This window comes from Hemitrygon akajei, chromosome 15 (assembly GCF_048418815.1).
Source record: "Hemitrygon akajei chromosome 15, sHemAka1.3, whole genome shotgun sequence".
Lineage (NCBI taxonomy): Eukaryota > Metazoa > Chordata > Chondrichthyes > Myliobatiformes > Dasyatidae > Hemitrygon > Hemitrygon akajei.
The window spans coordinates 76,980,194-76,994,229 of NC_133138.1; the positions used below are offsets into that span (position 1 = coordinate 76,980,194).

At 40.4% G+C, this 14,036-nt stretch overlaps 1 protein-coding gene across 3 annotated transcripts in view; it reads left to right on the plus strand.

Annotated features, from left to right (window-relative positions):
• The first annotated feature begins 6,175 nt into the window (after positions 1 to 6,175).
• Positions 6,176 to 14,036, plus strand: part of LOC140739488 (C-terminal-binding protein 1-like) — a 118,565-nt gene continuing 110,704 nt past the window's right edge. For 2 of the 3 annotated variants that reach the window (XM_073067839.1, XM_073067842.1), the window contains exons 1-2: positions 6,177 to 6,534; positions 6,694 to 6,773. The gene's annotated coding sequence lies outside the window, so the exon portion shown is untranslated. Of the gene's footprint in view, positions 6,535 to 6,693; positions 6,774 to 14,036 lie in introns of all 3 variants that reach the window. The other variant, XM_073067840.1, reaches the window with a different exon arrangement.

Consider the following 14,036-nt stretch of genomic DNA (forward strand, 5'->3'; position numbering starts at 1 on the left):
TCCATGCGCCAGATACCAGCAGAAAGAATTAGTTTAAATAAAGAATCTGTTGAACTTCACTTAACCTCTAAAATGTCCTGTTGCATTTATTTTACTTGTTTGTGGTGGAATACAAAGCATTAAAATAATAGGAAAAATGTGGATGTTTATTTACATATGATTTCCCCTACTTGTGTGTATCAAACATTAAGTCTTCCATCAAACCCTATCAGCAGTACAAAGCCTTCAACATTTTTGAATGTGCTGTGGGTGAGAGCTGCTTTAGCTTTATAATTTTGCTAATGACAAATATAAGAATAAAACTCGAAGCAAAAATGAGCTGTTTATAATTCAATGTAATATGGCAAGTCTGAACAAGGCTTCAGCTGTGTGTGATTACTTCTCTACTTTTTTCCTCTTGAACAATATAAACAAGAATATTTTGAGTTGGGCAGCACATCTTTCACAGTAATCTTGAAGGGACTGCGAACTAACTTTATCAGAATGCCTGGACACCAAATGTTAAATTACAAGGAGATTAAACAAAGCAGGTTGATTTCCCTTGACTTTAAAAGGCAAAAGGATGATTGGATTGACATTTTCTGGACAGTAAGAAGGATGATGCTAGGTAGAAAATGTATCTTTTCCTTAGGGGTATAAGAAGACCATAAGACATAGGAGCAGAATTAGGCCATTCAGTCCAAGTCTGCTGTGCCATTTGATCGTGGCTGATCCATATCTCTTTCAACCCCATTCTCTTGCCTTCTCCCTGTAATCTTTCATGCCTTGACTAATCAAAACCGATCAACCTCTGCCTTAAATATATACCCAATGACCTGGCTTCCACAGCTCCCTGGGGCAATGAATTCCAGATTTGCCACCCTCTGGCTAATTTTCCCATCCTCCGGCTAATTTTCCCATCCTCCAGAACCATACCAGTATCTATTGATTCTTCAAAGATCATTACTAATGCCTCCACAATCTCTTCAGCTACCTCCTTCAGAATCCTGCAGTGTAGTCCATCTGGTCCAGGTGACTTCAGACCTTTCAGCTTCCCAAGCACTTTTTGCCCCTAACAGTCTCAGACCTCCACAGTGAAAGCTGATGCAAAATACTTACTCAGTTTGTCCACCATTTCCTTGTCCCCATTGCTACCTCTCCAGCGTTATTTTTCAGTGTTCCAATAACTACCCTTGCCTCTTTTGCTATTTATATATTTGAAAATACTTTTTGGGATCCTCTTTGATATTACCGGCTAGCTTACCTTCATATTTCACCTTTTCCCTCATGACTTTTTAGTTGCCTTCTGTTGGTTATTAAAAGCTTCCTGATCCACTAACTTCCCATTAATTTTTGCTCTATTATATGCCCTCCCTTTTGCTTTCATGTTGGCTTTGACTTCCCTTGTCAACCATGGTTGTGTCACTCTGCCTTTAGAATACCACTTCTTCTTGGGATGTATCTATCCTGCATCTCCAAAATGCTCCCAGAAACTCCAGCCATTGCTACTCTGTTGTCATTCCTGATAGTGTCTCCTTCCAATCAACTCTGGCCAGCTCCTCTCTCATGCCTCTGTAATTCCCTTTACTCCAATGTAATACTGATGCCTTGACTTTAGCTTCTCCCTCTCAAATTGCAGGGTGAATTCTATATTATGATCACTATCTCCTGGGGGTTCCTTTACCTTACGGTCCCTAATCAAATCTGGTACATTACACAAAATCCAATCTAGAATATCGGATCCCCTAGTGGGCTCAACCACAAGCTGCTTTAAAAAGCCATCTCATAGAAATTCTACATATTCTCTCTCATGGTCTCCAAAATCAGCACCAACCTGATTTTCCCAATATAAAACCCCATGTTATCATAACATTGCCCTTTTGATACACATTTCCAATCTCCTATTTTAATTTTTAGCCACATCATGGGTACTGTTCAGAGCAGCATTGTCTAAAAATTCAAGCCATGCCTTTTAGCAGCAGTTAGAAAGCACACAGTATCAGAAGATTGGAACCTTCTTCCTCAAACACTGTTGATTATAAACCTTAGATAGAATTTTGTTAACTTAGGTGTTATGGGATATTGGGCAAGGTCAGATACCTAGAATAGGTCACTTATCAACACTGACCCTGGTAATAGATTAGAAGACATAAATCTCATACTGTCATTCATATGTTTATTCTGTAACAGGAGAGAAAGAAGCAAAGTAAACCGATGTTTAAAAAAATGTTTTTGAGATGTTATGGGACACTGATGCTGGATAAAAATGACTTCTTCAGGTTTAAACTAATTTTCAATGCTTCCCTGCCCCATTATGCTGGAATTAGTCTGAGATTACCACATGCAGTAAAAGTTAAAAATAGATGAGAAAAATATCTTGGTATTTACTTGCATTAGCATTATCTATTGTTGCTCCCGAATACCTGGCATTGTTTAGCTTGGAATTTTAAAATAATTTTCTCTTAGATGGCTGAGGCCCATCTAAGAGAAAGACATGACTACTTATAAAAACGTAATTGTGGATCACACCATGGCCTCACAACTCTATTCAACTACTCATGACCAATTTTCTAAATCTTCTATCTTTTGATTGTCTTGTTCCCTCAGCTACTGAAGGCAGTTTGCTCATCGTTCCCTTTTTTAATAGTTTAAAATGATAGCACTTTAATTATCAGAAAGGATGAGCCCTAACAGAGAGCATACAATCAGGATAAGACCACAGATTTTATGGTTCTGAATGCGCGTATCCTGTTTGACTACTCTTAATCTATAGTACATCCTGAACTGGCATCCTTCTTAGCTGTTAGCTATAATATATATTACATGACATGTTATTCTGTGCAGACCTCATCGGCACTATTTTTAGGTCCGAAACAATGTGAAAGAAAACTACACAAAGGGAAGAAGTTCCGCTTTACATGGTAAATTGCATGGCACTCTGCAATTTCTTCCATTACTTTAAACTTAGACTAGATATGGATTGTAGTGGCAAAGCTATTGTTAAAAATATTGTTCAACCTGTGGCAATAATGAATTTCCATTTCTTTAAATATGAAAACATAAATTAGGAATAGTATATCACATAGTTCCTGGAGCCTATTTTGTACTTTAATAAGGTCATACTGATCTATTTGTAACCTCAGCTCTATTCCCAAAGAACAGTGGTAGTCTTGGCCTTGTTCACCAAGATTTTTCCTCATTTGTGGATTAAATGGGCAATCTTTAATTCCCAGCCTTTTGTTCTATATTCGCCCACAAGGAGAAACACTGTCTCCACATTCACACTGTGAGGACCCCTCAGGATCTTACGTATTTTACACAAGACTCCTTTCACACTTACAACTCCAACAGAAGCAACCCTAGCTTTTCCAAACTACTGTCTTAAGAGAACCTGCCCATTCCAGATAATAGTCCAGTAAACATTCCTGAAGTGTTTTCAATGCACCAGCATCTTTGTTAGATATACCCCAGGTGGGGTCTCATCTATATCCTAAATAACTGAAGCATCATTTCCCTACTTTTCCATTCATTTCATCCAGCTTTCTTAAATTTTTAGCAACACACACAAAATGCTGGAGGAACTCAGCAGGTCAGGCAGCATCTATGGAAATGAAAAAACACCCAACAATTTTGCAGTCTATCACCATTTATTTTGCTGCTTTATTATTCTCACTGTCAAGATGGACACTTTCAAATCTTCCCACATTTATTCTCCATCCGTTAGACATTTTCCCACTCGTTTAATTTATCTAAATTCCTGTGTATCATCTTCATATCTTCTGCTATTTATGTTTATGAAATCAGAAAATTTAACATCTATACCTTCAGCCCTTTAATCAGTCATTTATATAAACTGTAAAGGTTTACACTTCAGCATCAATCTCGTTATATTTTACAAATCAGAAAATCTCACATTTGTGGTACTGTTATCAGCGCACCAGCCAACCTTTTACTCGGGCCAATGTCACCTCCCACACTGTGATGTTTTATTTTCCACATATTTAATAGTCAGAAATTAAAAATCAGGATGTCATTGGCAAATCCTGTTATATAGGAGGGGTGATTGATAAGTTCGTAGCCTAAGGTAGAAGGAGATGTTATTAACTTCAAACGTTCTGCATAATCACTGAGTTGAACTGCTCATTCATGTAACGGGAGCTGTATAACTCATCTCCTTCTATGTTAGGCCATGGATTTATCAATCACACCTGCTGTGGGCCTCTTCTGGAGGTCCAAGACGCTGACTTCTACAAAGGGATCTGTATGCTCCACGACCGCTGGACTAAGTGTGTAAATGTAGGACGGGACTATGTTGAAAAATAAATGTGCTAAGTTTTCTAAAATTGTCTCCTTCTACCTCAGGCCACAAACTTATCAATCACCCCTCATATAGCAAATAGTTTCATGAAACTACTATGAACCAGATATGAATGTGTTTCCCTGAAATTCCTTGTCGTACATGACCTTTGGACAAGATATTTGGTATTCTTTTGCCGCAGAGTCCCACACAATGCCTACCAATATCTATATTCTCAGTGTTTTGAGTGCTATAAAATTTGAAAGCCATTACGGGCAGCACCATTGTTAATTTGTTAACCCATCATCACTTCATCTTTTATTCATGCAGTTGAGTCAAAACGTGCTCATAATTTGTCCATTACTGGACAAGACTAATCTCCTGCTGCTTTTTTCATTATCACATTTCTCAGATAATTAGGAATATTAGACATTGAAATATTGGAACAAGAAAGATATATCACCAAGCTCCAAGTTTCTCTTTTCAGAATCTTCCCACACTATTCAGCACCAAAATTACATGATTACGTGCCTTCTACTATTGTGAGAGCTCCTTTCCCCACTGATTACAGTGAGGCACTCTGATGACCATTCTATCTCAAAGCCTTTCAGCAGAAAATACTACAAAAGGTAGTGGATTCCACCTCGTACATCACAGGTAAAACCCTTCCAATGATTGATCACATCTACTTGAAACATTGCAGAAAAGTTCAGGGAGTGCTATGTGGTCTTTTGTAAGAGACATTAGCCAAAGTTTTCATGCATCTTTGCAGGCGGGCTTGAAGTATTCATTTTTTTTTTTAGAGAATAAGCATAATTCTCATCTGCACCTTAACCAATTATTTACAAGAACCTTTTCATTGCTTGCAACACCTCATGCAGTTCAAATGAAAGGTTGTTGGCCTCTATTTGTCTCTCCAGATACTGCCTGACCTGCTAAGTACTAAAGCAACACTCATTTCACCTGCACACTTCAAAACTGTTCCATTTATGTTTGTGCTGATATTCCTACATCTTATTCAATGTTCCTCACCCAGGATAGCATTACTCACCAGCCTATTCTGCAGCTATTCATGATTCCAAACCCTGATTAAGGGAAATTTGCTCAATTTCCCTGCTGTACTTGTGGAGTTACACAGAAGAAGAGGAGGCCCCTTCAACTAAATTCATCTATGCTGACCCAGGTCCCATTTTCCTACATTTGGTTAATAATTCCTCTGAACCTTTTCGTTCCACATTCCAGCCTTCTAAACATTCTAATTTCACGACTTCCTCTAGCAGCTCATTCCATATAATCGAGGTACAGGGCTTGCTTTGCTATTAATCTTTTATCTCTTGGTATGTTCTGTTTTGTTGTGTTAGGTGTTGTTCTGAGAGCATTATGGGGCAAGTTATATTGGCGCCAGACTGTGTGGCCTCATCAGACCCTTGGCAGTATTGGTTGCTAATACAATTGATGCATTTCAGTGTTTCGAAATCTCACCCCTTCTCTGAAAAAGCCGCCCAACGGATCCCTCTTAAATCTTTCCCCCCTCACCTTTCTTGTTTTAGACATCCCTACCCTGGGGGGGGGGGGGGGGGGGGGGGGAAAGGCCATGAACATCCAGTTTCTCTATGCAACCCCCCACCCCCATGATTTTACAAACATTTGAAAGGTCAACCTCACACTGTAAAGAACACAGTTTCAGCTTATTCAGCCTCCCATCACTGAAATATCCTTGTGAATTGTTTGTTTCCTATGAGCGGAGCAGCACACACAACCGCGGGGCTTCTCCCAACCTCCTGCACCCGCTCCACGCGACACGGGCGGGAACCGCGAGGCCAACGGCGAGAGCGCGAGCAGGCGGAAAGCCACGCTACGATTGGCTGACAGGTGAGCACGAGAACGGGGGCACCGGCCGGGCGTGGCGAAGGCCGCGCTGCCGCAGCGGAGACCGGGTGCGAGACACGGAGCACCTCAAGCCGCAGAATTAGCGCTGAGGGCGGGATTAGAAAAGACCGAAATGAACCGTCGGTGCACATTCAGGCCTTAAAATAAATCAGCGGCGGGCATATTCCAGTGGCCAGCCCGGATTGGCCGCGCCCGACGACGGGAAAGGAACAACTTCCATGTTCAAAAGCGCCGGCAGGGAAAGGGGCGGAGCTTGACGGGGCGCGGTGACGTCAGAGCGCCGAGCCGTGTCGTCACGCGTGGGGGTTTCTTGGATGTGCGGAGCGGCAACATTGTACGGAGTGTGATTGTGGAGTTTACTGATCAATGTGAGTGTGAGGGCCAGCGGAGTGGATCGTGCCGCTACCGGCCAGCACTTCGGGTCTGGCCTACAGAAAGCTAATGAATTCAGCGGCAGCAGCAACGCACTTTATTATTTATTTATATTTTCTCTCTCTTTCTCCCCCCCCTCTCTGTATTTCCGGTAGGAACAGCCTCGCTGTGGGAGTCAACAGGAAGCAGCATGGTTTAGGAGCTGGAGTACTTTTTGTGAAAAGAGGAGATTAAGGTAACTAATAAACGCAGCTGTCCGAGATGCTTGTCATATTTTTAACGGGAGTAAGAGTAAGGTTTCGGTTCTATGCCCTCCTCGTTTAATGCAGTGTTATCGAGAATCTGAACGTTCGCTGGCCCATCTTCGGTAGAACAGATAAAAGTTAACAAATTTAGATCTTGCCAAATTTTGGTTCTAAATATCACATCAGAAGCCACCATGTTCCACTGTTCTTATTCTAGCTGTATGGGAGTTTGACTTAATTGAGAAGTTTTTAACTGCGTATATTATTTAAAATGTTCTTTTTGTTTATACATTCACACTTTTATCACTAAATTTTCAGTTGGGAATGAGTATTGTAGTGATTTGCATATGTCCTTCCCCAGGTTTCTTGTTTTTCGATACTTTTGGCCTTGTACCAGTGCAGACTTTATAATCTATGATCTGTGTTGAGTTTTGATTCAAGTGAAGTGGCATTGGTTTGATTACAATTGCTGATGTATTTCTATTTTAGAGCACAAAGACAGATTTTGGATTCTTTCTGAGGACTTGAACTAGAAAAAAAAGTTTTGCATTTCAAAAAATGAGAAAGAAAACACTTTCAAAGTCAGATGCATAAGTACAATGTAAAACTTTCTTACCAAAGCATCACACACAATATCATCTGATCAACAACATCCACAAGTGAAACAAATTACATGCAAGTTTATAAGAAAGGACATAATTTAAACAGTCTTTTGCAGTGCAAAGTGTTCATGGTATTGCTACACTGAGGTAGTGATTAGGGTTGTGCCAGTAGGTTCAAGAACTAAATAGCTGAAGGAAAGTAGCTGTTCTTGAACCTGGTGCTTCTGTACCTCTTGCCTGATATGTGAAGATAGCATGGTCTGGATGGTGGGGATCTTTGATAGATTTTGCCTTCTTGAGGCAGTGCCTAATGTAGATTCTACCAATGGTTTGCTGATTCTATGTTATAACTCTTGTGCTACGTAACTATTCACTAAATGATACTTTGAAGTGTTCTTCGAGCACCTGCTTAACAGCATTGGAAAATCTCCTCAGCGCAGTAGTATTAATGAGGAATCAACACCATTCCCTCTCAGATAGCTAGAAATAATGTAACAAATGGTGTCATTGTCAGTACAGCCGGAAGGTGAAAATATGAAATTCAGTGATTGGGGCAGAACTTACCCAATTTAATGTCTGTACATACCTTCAGATTGAGTGGACCATTTAGTGAAGAGTCTTGAGTGCATCCACTGTGCCCTTGAGTTATCCCAATTTGCTTTACGGCCAAAAAAAAGTATAACCATTGTTGTTCTATGTATAACAAGGTGATTTATCCCTCAAAACAGCAGTGGGTGGGTATTAGATGACCTGTTGGGTGGGATGCTGGAAAGCACTTGTGTGTCTGTGAAATACTGCTTTGGATGCTTTTGCATTCACCGGAAAAGCAGGTGGGCTGAGTTCAATGGCTGATGTAAATAATGGTACTACTTACACAATAGTGCTTCCTCAGAACTGTACCACATTGGTAGTCTGGATTTGCAATCATTTGAAACTCATCACTTCATCCAATTGGTTGCAAAGATGTAATACACAGGGTAGAGAATGAGGACAGGCAGTGACTCCGTTCAGCATGTTTATCTGTGAGTGGGCGAGGTGATTTATTATTACTGAATAATCAGGATTGTATGTGGTGATACATGTGCACTTTGATAATTTCCTTTGAACTTTGAGTTCCATTTGGAAATAGACATTTGGCCTGCTACAGGAACCTAAAGTGTATTGTGGTATTCTTTCTAAGGAAAGTGAAAAATATTTGTTTTTTATATGATCTGAGGTTTTGAGGCAATTATATGGTCCACATAGCTGGTACATTTACTATAAGAAAATATGCCATCAAATACAGATGTCAGTGATTGACCTTGAGCATCTTGAGATTCAAATGCTGTATTAGTTGTAAGAAAATGTTGATTTCTCATGGGGGAAAAATATATGCAGTACTGAGTTGTTCTATTGTGTTGCTCTTTCTGGTCTGTGCTTATTTAGTACTCAGTTAACTGTTAATAAAATGAGGTCATTGGGAGAGGCATGGGTAATAGCAATCCATTGATGCTGTAATCTGCATATGTGCATAAATCTGATAAGGGCATGGTCATACTGGATATATTTAGTATATCAGATAGATGTGGTGTATTTCATTAATTGAATTATGCTGTTTACCTAAACTCTGAATTCATCTTCTGGGTCACTGACTTCAAGACAGCTCCCTAGGCTCTATTTCCAAAGTGTCTTGAAGGGGAAACTCAGGAGGTTGAATTAATTTCTAATTTTACATTATTCCACATGTAGATTGATAATTGCAACTTGCAGTTAGAAAATACCCCAAGATATGTAACTATAGTGTAATCAGATACATTGGGTCTTAAGGGGTTAAAATTGGATCTGACCAAAAACATTGTCAAATAAATGGTTTCAAGGAGGGATTAAAAGATGACTGCAGTTAGTTAAGAAAAGCTAGCATGGCTGTATATCATGAGGGGCAAGGATGGAATGGAATGTGTGTAAATAAAAATTTGAGGTGAAGGCAGGGAAATTAATGAGTTGGGAGCAGGAACATTTTAGGATGGGTAATGGTTAGAATTTTATTGATAGAGGATGAGAATATGGAACCTGGAACCAGTATTGGGTTAGCAATATTGCCACCTAAGTAGGATGTGATGGGAGAGACTAGGATAGCCAGGGGTTAAATGTTGTATAGTTTACAGAGAATGCAACATGAGTACACAGCTCGGAGAGCCCTAAACTGCTAAATCTGATGAAGGCTTAAGCAGAAAATGATGAATGAGGAAAATGTGCTGAACACAGTTTCTGATGGAGAGAATGATGTATCAGTAACTTAGCTTCTCATTAGATGTGGCACCAAGTTATGAATGCGCATTTTCAACCTGCAACGGTGGTCAGGCAAGGAAATGGAAATAGCAGCATATGCAGTTTGTGGTAAGGTCCCAGAAGATGGGTTGACTTTTGCAAATTTTGACCTGGAACCAATTTTTGTTCATCAGAAAATAGATTAAAAGTAACTTATTCCCCATACTGCTTGTTGCCCTTGAAGGTGATGCGAATTGCTGATTTGAAATACACTGGCCCTTTTGGAAAAACAGTGCTCTTGGGTATGGTTTTCGCTCTAATGCTCCTGTTCTCAGTAGCGCTCAGTGTCTGATTGCAACCTAACCTTAAATGCCAAGGGCTGGGGAGGTAACCCTTGCATTTCTCTGAAATGTCAAGTTTTGCATGTAGGGTTATTGATAACATTGCAGACCAGCCAGCAATGTACAGTATTGTTGATTTGTATGTTATGGTGGAGAAAACAAGGTTAGCTACAACCAGTCTTTTCCACCCTTTGTAAGTGCTGTTATTGATTTTAAAGGACTGCTAATAAGAAGTTTAAATAGTAGCTGTTGGTGATGAATTGATCCTAGGAAATGCAGGTCAAATGATTCTCATTGCAAAAACTTACTATCCTACACTTTTCTGTTTTACTAGAAACCCAGTAGAATTTAAGAGAAAAAAAATCGCAAAACATCTCTTTCCCAACTCTCATCATTCTGCAATCTTTAGTGCAGTTGACTGCACTAAACTTCTCCAATGACTTTACTTACCTCAATAATTTTCAGTATCTTAGCTGTGTAGAACTTTTCTTGAGTTTGAGGCAAGCTATTGATAACTGATTCTGCTTGTACTCAATAAAAGGTTGAAGCTGTTGCATTTCAATTGATAATGGTCTCCTAAAATGTAATAATACTTTGATAATATTAAGCTCAAATTTGTTGTGTTTTTGAAGAGCAATCTAGTTACCCCCACTTAATCCATTCTCTGCAGTCCTGTAACATTTTACCTCCATATTTATCTTGATCCCCTTTTGACTATTACAATTGACACTGGATTAACCATACTTTTAGCCAGTGAGTTCTAGATTCTAAATACCTGCTGCTTAATTACCAAGTTTTATAGGGAGGTTTGGGACAATGTGTAGTATTTAACCCTTTAGAATAAGATGGGGGCACAGCTGGGATTCATCTGGATGAACAATTTGAATCTGGGGGAAAAATGAGAATACATGCATGCAGCTTGTGTGTTCTTTCTGTGACTGTGTGGGCTCCCCCGGATTCTCCAGTTTCTGCCTTCATCCTGAAGAACTGCGGATTGATAGGTTAAGTGGTGACTGGTTATTGCATAGGTGAGTGAGTGTTAGAATCTTTTGGGGGGGGGTGGGAGGTAGGTTGGGAATGTGAGGGTAAGAAGATACAGGGGAAAATTGGGGGAAATAAGACAGCTGCAGAGGAAGGCTGCTATTTCAGCCGATCTCATGAAATGAGCTAAACAATAGTCATTGGGGATTTCAATATGCAGGTAGATTTCAGGGGGAAAATAGATTGGTGCTAGATCCAAAGGAGGAATTTGTTCAATGCCTACGAGCTGGCTTTTTCGAGCAGCTGATGGTTGAACCCACTGGGGGGGGGGGGGGGGGGGTGAGGTTCCGGATTGGGTTTTAAGTTATGAACCAGATTTGATTAGGGATCTTAACGTAAAGGAATCCTGCAGACACACTGGTCGTAATATGATGGAATTGACCGTGCAGTTTGAGAAAGAAGCTGAAATCAGCAGTATCAGTGTTACAGCAGAATAAAGGGAATTACAAAAGCATGAAATAGGAGCTAGCCAAAGTTGATTAGAATGGGACGCTGTCAAGGATGGTGGCAGAGCAGCGGTGGCTGAAGTTTTTGGAATGTGCAGGATAGATACACACCAAAGACGAAGTATTTTAAAGGGAGAATGAGGCTACCGTGGCTGACAAGGGAAGTCAAAGACAGCGTAAAAGCAAAAGTAAGTGTATATGCTGTTCCAAAAGTTATTTGAAACTTCTAGCAACTAATACAATGCAACTAAAAAAGCCATAAGGAGAAAAAACATTAAATATGAAGGTAAGCTAGCCAATAATATAAAAGAGAATACCAAACTTTTTTTCATATATATAAAGAATTAAAAAAAGAAGCATGAATGGATATTGGACCACTGGAAAATGATGCTGGAGGGGCAGTGATTGGGGGGGGAGGGCTCAAAGAAATGGCAGACGAACTGAAGTATTTTGTGTCAATCTTCAGTAGCAGTATGCCATAAATTCAAGAGTGTCGGGATAGAGGTGAGTGCAGCTGCTATTAATGAGGAGAACGTGCTTGGAAAGCCGAAAGATCTGAAGGCAGATAAGTCACCTGGACCAGGTGGACTACAACCCAAATTTCTGAAAGATGGCTGAAGAGATTGTAGAAGCATTAGTAATGATCTTTCAAAAATCACTAGATTCTGGAAAATTGCAAATGTCCATTCTTCCTTAAGAAGGAAGGGAGTCAGAAGTAAGGGAATGGTTGGGAAGATGTTGGGTCCATTATTAAGGTTGAGGTTTCAGAGTCCTTGGAGGAACATGATAAAGTAGGGCAAAGTCAACAGTCCTTGGGGAAATCTTGCCTGACAAATCTATTAAGGTACATTTAATGTCAGAAATATATACAATATACATCCTGGAATGCTTTTTCTTCACAGCCATCCATGAAACAAGAGGGGTTCCCCAAAGAATGAATGGCAGTTAAATATTAGAACCCCAATGTCCCCCCAGCTCTCCTCCCTCACATGTGTAAGTGGCAGCAAGCAATGATCTCCCCTTCCCCCCACCAGCAAAGAAAAAGCATGGGCACCCACCACCAAGCACTCAGGCATGCAGCAAAAGCAAAGCAAAGACACAGATATGCAGTACTCCAAAGACTATGCATTCACCTATTCAACATGCCACAGGTTCTCTCTGTCTCCCCTCTCGTTTCACAGCAAGTGGGAAGACATAACAAACAACTCACTGGTTTACGATGTTAAAAGTACGTTGCGTCGCTTTTTCCAAGCTCTGTGCCCAAAGATCTCAGGTCTGTGTGACACACTGATCCAGGATACCGACCTTCGATCTACCCGTCTCCAGAACCCCGAGATCCTAGGCCCCCAGAAGCAAGCTGAACTCTTAGGCCGCACTCTTGGCATGTCGGATAACAGCCAGTTGTGACACCCCGAGAGCGAGTCCCATTCCCGCAAAGAACCATAGTTAGCGTGTAACTCCAGGTCAGGATCTTCGAAAGAAGCCAGAAAAGGAAAAATAGAGATATTAAAGATGGAAATAGAACTGTTTCTAAAGATGTAAGCAAAAGAGTTGCCGTTTAGTGCTATCTTGACTAAGTTTAGCCCTCCTTAGAATTCTTTGAGAAAATAACAGGTAGGATAGACAAAGGAGGGCCAATGGATGTTACTTACTTGGTATTTCAGAAGGCCTTTGACAAGATGCTGACCATGAGGCTTAACAGGATAAGAGCCCATGATATTACAGGAAAGATACTAGTATGGATAGATGACTGTCAGGTGGTAAACAGTGGGTATAAAGGGGGTCTTTTCCGGTTGGCTGTAGGTTACTAGTGGTGTTCTGCTGGAGTTGGGACAGTGACATTTTCTGTCAATGAATTGGATGATTGAATTGATGGTTTTGTGGTCAAGTTTGCAGATGATAGAAAGATTGTTTAAGAGGTGGGTAGTGTTGAAGAAGCAGGAATTTATTCCCCTGGACAGCTGTGAAAGCCAAGTCATTGAGTATACTTAAAGCGGAGGTTGATTGGTTCTTGATTAGTCTGGATATCAAAGGTTAAAGGGACAAGGCAGGAGAATGGGGTTGAAAGGGATAATAAATCGACCATGTTGGAAAGGTAGAGCAGACTCAATGGGCCGAATGGTGTGATTCTGCTCCAGTGCCTTTATGGTCTTGTATAAATGCCTGTGATAATGTTGGGGCTGCTTTCAAATAACAAAGAACTTTATTTTTAAAAAAAATCACAATCGCAAGGAATAAAACATTTAAGAGAGGGTCTCAGATTTGAGGACAGTCATTATGTCCTGATGGCTTGATTCCAAGGGTTTTGTAGGAAATGACTGCAGAGTTGGTGGGTTCTTTGGTTGAAAATTGAGACCGTGCTGAATTTAGGGAGGATACTGGAAGATTAGGAAGCAATTAATGTGATACCCTGTTCAAAAAGTACAGAAGGCTGAAGGTAGGAAACTGCAGGCCAGTTAGTCTAACAGTGGTGCCCAAACTTTTTGGGTTACCACCCCCTTTGCTTCCAGACTGCACCCCTAATGCAGTGAAAGAAAATAGGAACTGCAAATTCAAAGAAGTGACAAGTAGTTGCA